Source organism: Salvelinus alpinus, chromosome 2 (genome assembly GCF_045679555.1).
Source record: "Salvelinus alpinus chromosome 2, SLU_Salpinus.1, whole genome shotgun sequence".
In the NCBI taxonomy this organism is placed as follows: domain Eukaryota; kingdom Metazoa; phylum Chordata; class Actinopteri; order Salmoniformes; family Salmonidae; genus Salvelinus; species Salvelinus alpinus.
This window is the reverse complement of record NC_092087.1, coordinates 10,757,130-10,767,065: the sequence shown is the minus strand read 5'-3', so window position 1 is coordinate 10,767,065 and position 9,936 is coordinate 10,757,130. Positions and strand designations below refer to the sequence as shown.

At 42.0% G+C, this 9,936-nt stretch overlaps 1 protein-coding gene across 1 annotated transcript in view; it reads left to right on the top strand.

Annotated features, from left to right (window-relative positions):
- The first annotated feature begins 843 nt into the window (after positions 1-843).
- Positions 844-9,936, top strand: part of LOC139553796 (zinc finger protein GLI1-like) — a 166,988-nt gene continuing 157,895 nt past the window's right edge. The window contains exon 1 of the mRNA XM_071366474.1: positions 844-1,211. The gene's annotated coding sequence lies outside the window, so the exon portion shown is untranslated. The remainder of the gene's footprint in view (positions 1,212-9,936) is intronic.

The following is a 9,936-nucleotide window of genomic DNA, read 5'->3' as shown; positions in this document are numbered from 1 at the left end:
ATGTAAGCCTATGCAACATTAACTTGTATTTTTAATTCTGTACATGGGAATTTAATGGCAAACGTTATTTGTATGTGCATTACGTCATCGCGCACAGCGTTTCATCAGCACAAAGTCAGCTTGATGGAAACACATCTCTGGTGGGAAAACGGTCATATTGGTTTGTACAGATTTTTGAATATTCGCATGAAAATCTGTCGCAAATGGGATGGAAACCTAGCTTACGACAATACATCTTATGCAATGCGCCTTCAATTTTCAAACAGCGTTCCTAACCTACTGCATGCATCCTGTCCTAGGACGTGGTGGCCTGACTCCAGGCCAGGTTTTGCGGTGTAGCCTACCTTGAATTGCACTAAGGCGTATAACATTCAAACAATCAACATCCCTAGTGCCACATATGCTGCTGCCCCAAGAAAGAAGAAGTTCAAACATTTCTACAAGTTTTATAAATAAAAGTAAAATGAGACCCCGTAGAATTTTCAGATCACCATATGACAGATAATTTTCATATGATGCATATGATAGTGAATTATGATTGACATTTACAGTAACATGTTTTGTTATGTAATGATTATTGTTCTATTATTATCATCTGTTTTAACCGATTATTTATTCTGTTCGAGTGCATTTCAAGGTCTTCAGCCAGTGGAAGAAACTGTTAACTACTCCACTAAGAAAACTCCACCAACCAGACAGCATGGTCTTTTTTTCTCTCAAGAAAAACAAAACAGTGAACTTCCTGTTTCGGGGTGGTCCACAGACTTTGAAAAAAAAGTGAGGGAGGGAGGGGGTGAGGGAGTGGGTGAGGGAGGGGGGAGGAGAAGAGAGGTCTAGCGTTACCCCATTGACTGAGCAACCAAACTTCGGGCTTACGGGACTTTGGTTACCTAAAATGGGGTTCGTTCAATGTTGTCCTGCACACTGATTTCGTGAATTTTGTGAATAAAGAAAACTATGGAAAGACTATGGAAAGAACCTCCTAAAAAAAGTGGATAAAGACGTGGTTTGAACACGGGAGGTGGAATAGAAGTGAGAAGATACAGGTTAATTCCGGCTGCCCCATCTGTGTGCCAGAAGAACGCAGGGAGAGAGATTGGAAATTCTCGAACCCACAACGGGACGGTCTCGTTTTCAGTCACCGAGCTTCCAAAAGTCCCTGAGGATCAAGTCAACAAACTGATGCAGACTTCTTCAACTTTTCATAAAAGGTACACTTGCTTTGCTTTATCCTATTCAGTTTCTGTTTCTAATTCCAAGTAAGATAAAGTCGTTGATAGAAGACATTTTTTAATGTAGGCCTAATAGTGGTGCTAAAAGTGTGTTTGTTTATATGCAAGTTCAATTTGGACTTAGCAGTCATGTAATATGTCATGTTGAGTATATTAAAGGTATTGTCAGATTGGTGTCACTTCGGGGGATGACGGTCGAAATGGGATGTTCAATCTAAATAGGCGATGGCGGTGCGTGCAGTGTTTACATTGAATAAACAAAATGATCAATATTAGCCAAATTCAGTGGCTTTCGTTATTTAAATTGATTGATAAGAGGCTATTGCTTTCAGTGGAGAACATCTGAAATATCTTGTGCATTTCAATACCTTATTTAGATTATTGGAGAATGCCTCTCGTTTTTTAAAATCTTTGGACATTCCCAACTCGCCTTCTCTCATTTTCTGAACTTGTAAATTATATCTTAAAGTTTTGATTGTTGAAAATAGCCTTTTAAGAATCAATGCATGTCTTGGAGTTGGTCTTATACATTAGGGAGACGTTGCTTCTCGTGCTGATGACGCATTGGCACGAGCGTAAAGCAACAACATCAAAAAGAAATCACTGTCGAGAATTTTGGAATTGCACGTCTCCCACCACCACCCAAACATAATATGTGGTAGTTGAGGTTTCCATCCTCTATATTCGGCCTGTGCCACAGCCACACACACTCAAAAGCCATCGGCCTGGCCTGCAGCTCCTCGCCTCGTTGTGTGTGTCTCTATGTCGGCGTTACAGAATTCCATGGAGGGTCGTGGTGGCGCTTGAGAACAGCTGTTTCTTGTAACCTGAAATACTTCAGGTGCCAATATCTTTTCCAAATGTGCTTATGTCAGGACACCCACAGCAAAACGAAATCTTTATTGTAGCCTACCACAGGATTCTAAGGTGAGTCTTTGAAAAGTGAAAATGTTTTATTTTCACACGAAAAATAGCCCACAGAGAGGTAAAGGAAGTTACTTGAAAAATAATAAATGTATTGTCGAAGTTGATGAGATATGTAGGTTTATGTCATAAGCGCCAAGTCCTTTAGAGGGGTCTTGTTTTTGAAATGTGTTTTTTCTTTCCTTCTTTCTGTCTGTCTTTTGAGAAAATGGCGCAAACGGCTAGTATGAAATCACACGTAACACTTGTTAATCTCAGTAATTACTCTTAAATAGGTTTTAAAAGTTAATCCGCTAATGTGGTCAGATTAAGACCATTAGACAACATTAGACTAGTGTTGACGGTTTGTCAAATCCAAATTGAGCTCAACAGCCAAACACCTCTTGTATCCTTTATTAACAAGGAAGAGAGCTACATTGAATGTGGTAATCAACACACTCCACACCACTGTCACAATATAATTCAACGTCTACGCTTAAGGGCATGGATGTTTTCCTGTTCTGGTCACACAGTCAGGAAAAAAATATGTACTTGCATATAGAGTGTCATCCGGGACAGGAGGTTTTACTGACCCTGCAACTTAACAAGAACAATCTCCTGACCTTATGGGACCTTATTACTATTAGAGAAATGGAAAGGGCTTGAGATTTGACAGACGAAAAGAGAGGAGAAGAGAGGAGAGGACAGAGGGGATAGATGGAGAGAAAAGGCAAGATGAGAGGACAGAAGAGAAGAAAAGAGGACAGGAGATATTTTCACTTGTCCCATGACTGGTCTGTGGTCTGGTTGGTGTGAAAACCTCTGCAGGGGATCTTCCTCCTCCCCCCTGGTATTTATCAGTGTAATAGCCCTGTGTTACGGCCAAAAGGCTCCCCGTTAGGACAGGGCCTAAACAGATAAAGCATACAGGAAGGAACTATTTTCCTCTTTATGCTGCTAGCTGCCTCTCAGACCAGAACGTTTTATCACAATCAAGATGACGTTTGTTTTCTCATTTACCTCAGAGTTTATCTATCTATCTATTTAACCTTTTTATTTAACCAGACGGCTAAGTTAAGAACACATTAAATAAACGTTAAATAAAAAAAAAGAAACAATGTTATTTTTACTGTATTATCATTGATAGATGGTTTGATCATCAATATAGATTAGAATGTTGTTATAAACCTAATTATTATCAACACACATATTGTGACTTAACGGGTTCAATGTTTATGTAAACGTAGGGAACTGGTCTTGAATTATGATTGGAGATTTCAATCAGGGATCATTAGACATACTCTGGGGACTGTTATTCTGGAAGTCACCATAGGTCTTCCTGAAAAGAAACCAAAAAATATATAATCAAAGCGAATACCGGTACTCAAGGCTAAAGCAAAGATGTAAAAGAAACAAGCTTTTGGATGCGGGCAGTTAGCGTTGCAGAGAACACACAGGAGTCCAGACTAGACTAGACTACACCAGACCAGACTACACCAGACCGGACTACACCAGACCGGACTACACCAGACTACACCAGACCAGACTACACCAGACTACACCAGACTACACCAGACCAGACTACACCAGACTACACCAGACCAGACTACACCAGACTACACCAGACCAGACTACACCAGACTACACCAGACCGGACTACACCAGACCAGACCGGACTACACCAGACCAGACTACACCAGACCAGACTACACCAGACCAGACTACACCAGACCAGATTAAACCATACTACACCAGACCAGACTACACCAGACTAGACCAGATTAGACCAGACCAGACCAGACTGACTAAACCAGACTAGACTAGACCAGACCAGAGCAGACCACTTCTAGGCAGAACAGGAAGACTGCAACAAGTGGTGTGTTTTTGTACAGCAGATTCCATTTTAGTCTGTTTAGCGTGGAACACGTCACGTGACTCACGGCATTGGTCCCATCTCTCCTCCCACCTCTGAGAGAGAGAGCGGGACCACCCTCACTGGGATCAGAGGCCCTTTCACACCCTGTGAACCTGAAACAATCAGCTGTCTGTCTGTTCCAGGCCCATGGGCCTTCAGAGCTGCTGCAGCACTGGGCAGCTACAGGGAGCGGTGTGTGGTGCAGAGAGGGACTGGGACTGGGACTGACTGCAGCGGAAGCACCTGAGGATAAACTTCTGTGCATGCAGACACTCACACAATAAGATGGACCCCTCTCACTTTCTTTATCCCATTATACCTTCCCTTTCTCCCTTCATCTTTTTATCTCCCATTTCTGTGAGGATAAGAGGAAACAATAGGGAAGAAAGTTTTATTTTTATTCTGTTCATTTCTTCTCTTTTGTGGGGGTTTTGACATTCAGACTGTCAGACGTTTTTTGCCCTGTGGTGTTGCTGTTCATACATCTTGTCACTGTTGTTTCAGTCAGTCTGTTCCTCTCTCTGTCTTGTTCTCTGTCTCTCTCTCTGTCTTGTTCTCTCTCTTTCTCTCTCTCTCTCTCTCTCTTTCTATCTCATTGAATGCCTCCTGTCAATCAATGGAAAGTTGTTGTTCTAGTTTGTTTTGCTCTCTCTGATATAATGACCAAGTCATTGATCACATTCCTTAAATACATACTCATCTTCACGTGCAAAAGATCATCTGCATACTAACTCATCATATAAACCTCTTCACCATAAAACCTTGACGACAGAGGTTTGTGTCGTTAGTTTGCCTCAGGTGGAGGGGGGAGGGAGGGAAGGAGTGGGAGAGGGGGAGGAATAGAATATCCAAAGGCCTGAGGTCATCTGCCTTTAGCCTAAAGAGCAGAAACCCAGACTTCACCAATGAAATCGGAAATACAGACAGTGTCATCCTACAAGAAACATGGTATAGAGGAGATGGACCCACTGGTTTCCCTCTAGGTTACAGAGAGCTGGTAGTCCCATCCACCAAACTACCAGATGTGAAACAGTTGAAGGGACTCAGGGGGTATGCTAATTTCGTATAGAGCAGACCTAACTCACTCTATTAAATTAATCAAAACAGGAACATTTTATATTTGTCTAGAAATTCAAAGTGAAATGATCTCAACAGTGAAAAATGTCCTCCTGTGTGCTACCTATAACTGTCCCTCAACCATCCGAGACCTCCCACAGTCCCCCCAGGAAGAAAAATAAAAAATACAATTAATTCCATTCCCCACCTCCAAGAACCCCCCCCCCCCCAATGCACCAACAACAAGAGAATGAACTAAAGAGAAAAAAAGGAGGAGACAGAAGAAAACAGCAAACAACAATGCAAAAAAAGAATAAAATACATTTAAACCAAAGGACATCAAGGACAACTAAAATCATAACAGCAATGCCAACTGTATATGTTTGTGTGCATGTCTGGCACTATTACATGTATGTGTGTGTTCTTGTATGTGTTTATTTGAATGAGTGTGTGTATATGCATGTGTACAAACACCTGCACGGCATCAGCCTCAGGCAAACCGGCATTAGTTGTAAAAACACTGCCACTTAGTGTCATTCAAATGTCGTTTTTATTTTTTAAGTAAGATTTATTTTGACTTAAAAAAAAAAACTTTTATCTTTGACCATCATTCTATCTCTAATAGAACAACTCCACTCCCACTTATCTTCAATTCCACATCCCAACCCTCAGCTTCCCTCAGCCCATCCCATCTATCTCTGCTGGCCACCCACTTCGGGTTTCTACGCAACACATATCTTTCAACTATGCTGTGATGTTTAACGTACAATTTGTTTTCTCATGATTTGGTTAGTTCTAATTGTGCTGCTGTCCTGGGGCTCTGTGGGGTCTGTTGGTGTTTGTAAACAGAGCCCAGGACCAGCCTGCTTAGGGGACTCTTCTACAGGTTCATCTATGGCTTTGTAATGGAAGGTTTGGGAATCGCTTCCTTTTAGGTGGTTGTAGAATTTAACGTCTCTTTTCTGGATTTTGATAATTAGCAGGTATCGGTCTAATTCTGCTCTTCATGCATTATTTGGTGATTTAGGTTTATTTTGATTTTATTTTGTTGTTTTTTCACCTCTATTTAACCAGGTAGGCTAGTTGAGAACAAGTTCTAATTTACAACTGCGACCTGGCCAAGATAAAGCAAAGCAGTGCGACACAAACAACACAGTTACACATGGAATAAACGTACAGCGTACAGTCAATAACACAATAGAAAAAAAATAAAGTCTATATACAGTGTGTGCAAATGGCATGAGGAGGTAGGCAATAAATAGGCCATAGTAGCGAAGTAATTACAATTTAGCAAATTAACACTGGAGTGATAGGTGAGCAGATGATGATGTGCAAGTAGAAACACTGGTGTGCTTATGAGCAGAAAAGTAAGTAAAAACAATATGGGGATGAGGTAGGTAGATTGGGTGGGCTATTTATAGATGGGCTATGTACAGCTGCAGCGATTGGTTAGCTGCTCAGACAGCTGATGTTGTACACTGAGGATATTTTGGCAGAATTCTGCATGCAGAGTTTCAATTTGGTGTTTGTCCCATTTTGTGAATTCTTGGTTGGTGAGCGGAACCCAGACCTCAACCATAAAGGGCAATGGGTTCTATAACTGATTCAAGTATTTTTAGCCAGATCTTAATTGGTATGTCGAATTTTATGTCCCTTTTGAATTCGAAAACAAACCCAATTTTGATAAACTCCCATGTCTACTGGGTGAAATACCACAGTGAGCCATCACTGCAGCAACATTTGTGACCTGTTGCCACAAGAAAAGGTTAACCAGTGAAGAACAAACACCATTGTAAATACAACCCATATTTATGTTTATTTATTTTCCCTTTTGTACTTTAACTATTTGCACATCGTTACAACATTGTAGAAATAATATGACATTTGAAACTTCTTTATTATTTTGGAACTTCTGTGAGTGTAATGTTTACTGTTTAATTGTATTGTTTATTTCCCTTTTGTTTATTATCTACATCACATGGGGGAGACGAGGAGGATAGGAGTAGGGGAGGAGCTTGACTTTACTAAGTAGTTGGTTAACGCAAGAGGACAACAGCATTAGGCATTCTAGAAGGTTCCATGGCATTCACAGCGGGTCACACAGAATGGAATGGGGATTGTCATATTCATGGGAAATATCTGCTTTCACTGCTGGATGAATGGTCCAGTTAAATGTCTTGAAAAATGAAATTGCATTTTTTTTTTATAAACTAAAGAATAATAATATTTTAGAATAATGTGTATTGATGCAAATAAGTAGTTCCTCTCTCAAACGTAATGATTTCCATGTAGTTCAGAGCAGAGGAATCCCAAAGTGTCTGTGTCTTTGGGACACGTGTGTGTTCACAGCCTGGGGGGTGTTGCCTGTGTATGTGGGTATGTTTGTGTATGGATGTTTGGCATGCACATGTGTGGTGGAGTAGTTCAGTTGAGAGAGAGAGGGTGGGGAGAGAGAGAGGGAGGGAGAGAGAGAGCGGGAGATGGAGATAGTTGGAGGGAGGGAGAGAGAGATAGAGGTAAAGAGGAAGAAGAAGTGAAAGAGAGAGAGGAGATGGAGGGGGGACGGAGAGTTATGGAGGCAGGAAGAGAGAGAGAGGGAGATAGATGGAGGGAGGGAGAGAGAGAGAAGTAAATAGGGAGAAGGATTAAGAGAGGGGGTGGAGAGAGATGGAGGGAGGGAGAGAGATGGAGGGAGGGAGAGAGAGAGCGGGGATGGAGAGAGAGAGAGAGAGAGATGGGGGATGGAGAGAGATGGAGGGAGGGAGAGAGAGAGCGGGGATGGAGAGAGAGAGAGAGAGAGATGGGGGATGGAGAGAGATGGAGGGAGAAGGATTGAGAGAGAGGGGTGTGGAGAGAGATGAAGGGAGAGAGAGGGAGGGTAAGGAGAGAGCGAGGTAAAGAGGGAGAAGGAGTGGGGGAGGAGAGAGAGAGAGATAGAGAGAGAGGGATGGAGGGAGGGAGAGAGATGGGGGATGGAGAGGGAGGGTAAGGAGAGAGAGCGAGGTAAAGAGTGAGAAGGAGTGGGAGAGATAGAGAGAGGGGGATGGAGGGGGGAGAGAGATGGGGGATGGAGAGGGAGGGTAAGGAGAGAGCGGGGTAAAGAGGGAGAAGGAGTGGGAGAGATAGAGAGAGGGGGATGGAGGGAGGGAGGGAGGGAGAGATGGGGGATGGAGAGGGAGAGAGGGAGAAGGAGTGGGAGAGATAGAGAGAGGGGGATGGAGGGAGGGAGGGAGAGATGGGGGATGGAGAGGGAGGGTAAGGAGAGAGCGAGGTAAAGAGGGAGAAGGAGTGGGAGAGAGATATGGTAGGTTCACCTATAGCTCATCTCTTGGCAGTAGCACTGTAGACTACTTTATCACTGACCTCAACCCAGAGTCTCTCAGAGCGTTCACAGTCAGCCCACTGACACCCCTATCAGACCACAGCAAAATCACAGTCTACTTGAACAGAGCAATACTCAATCATGAGGCATCAAAGCCAAAGGAACTGAGTAACATTAAGAAATGCTATAGATGGAAGGAATGCAGTTTGGAAACCTACCAAAAAACAATTAGGCAACAGCAAATTCAATCCCTTTTAGACAACTTCCTGGGTAAAATGTTCCACTGCAATAGTGAAGGTGTAAACTTGGCAGTAGAAAATCTTAACAGTATATTTGACCTCTCAGCTTCCCTATCAAATCTAAAAATCTCAAATAGAAAACCGAAGAAAATGAACAACAATGACAAATGGTTTGATAAAGAATGCAAAAATCTAAGAAATAAATTGAGGAACCTGTCCAACCAAAAACATAGAGACCCGGAAAACCTGAGTCTACGCCTTCACTATGGCGAATCACTAAAACAATACAGAAATACACTACGGAAAAAGAAGGAACAGCACGTCAGAAATCAGCTCAATGTAATTGAAGACTCCATAGACTCTAACCAATTCTGGGAAAATTGGAAAACACTAAACAAACAACAACACGAAGAATTATCTATCCAAAATGGAGATGTATGGGTAAACCACTTCTCCAATCTTTTTGGCTCTATAACAAAGAATAAAGAACAAAAACATATACATGATCAAATACAAATCCTAGAATCAACTATTAAAGACTACCAGAACCCATTGGATTCTCCAATTACCTTGAATGAGTTACAGGACAAAATAAAAACCCTCAAACCCAAAAAGGCCTGTGGTGTTGATGGTATCCTTAATGAAATGATCAAATATACAGACAACAAATTCCAATTGGCTATACTAAAACTCTTTAACATCGTCCTTAGCTCTGGCATCTTCCCCAATATTTGGAACCAAGGACTGATCACCCCAATCCACAAAAGTGGAGACAAATTTGACCCCAATAACTACCGTGGAATATGCGTCAACAGTAACCTTGGGAAAATACTCTGCATTATCATTAACAGCAGACTCGTACATTTCCTCAATGAAAACGATGTACTGAGCAAATGTCAAATTGGCTTTTTACCAAATTACCGTACAACAGACCATGTATTCACCCTACACACCCTAATTGACAACCAAACAAACCAAAACAAAGGCAAAGTCTTCTCATGCTTTGTTGATTTCAAAAAAGCCTTCGACTCAATTTGGCATGAGGGTCTGCTATACAAATTGATGGAAAGTGGTGTTGGGGGTAAAACATACGACATTATAAAATCCATGTACACAAACAACAAGTGTGCGGTTAAAATTGGCAAAAAACACACACATTTCTTCACACAGGGTCGTGGGGTGAGACAGGGATGCAGCTTAAGCCCCACCCTCTTCAACATATATATCAACGAATTGGCGCGGGCACTAGAACAGTCTGCAGCACCCGGT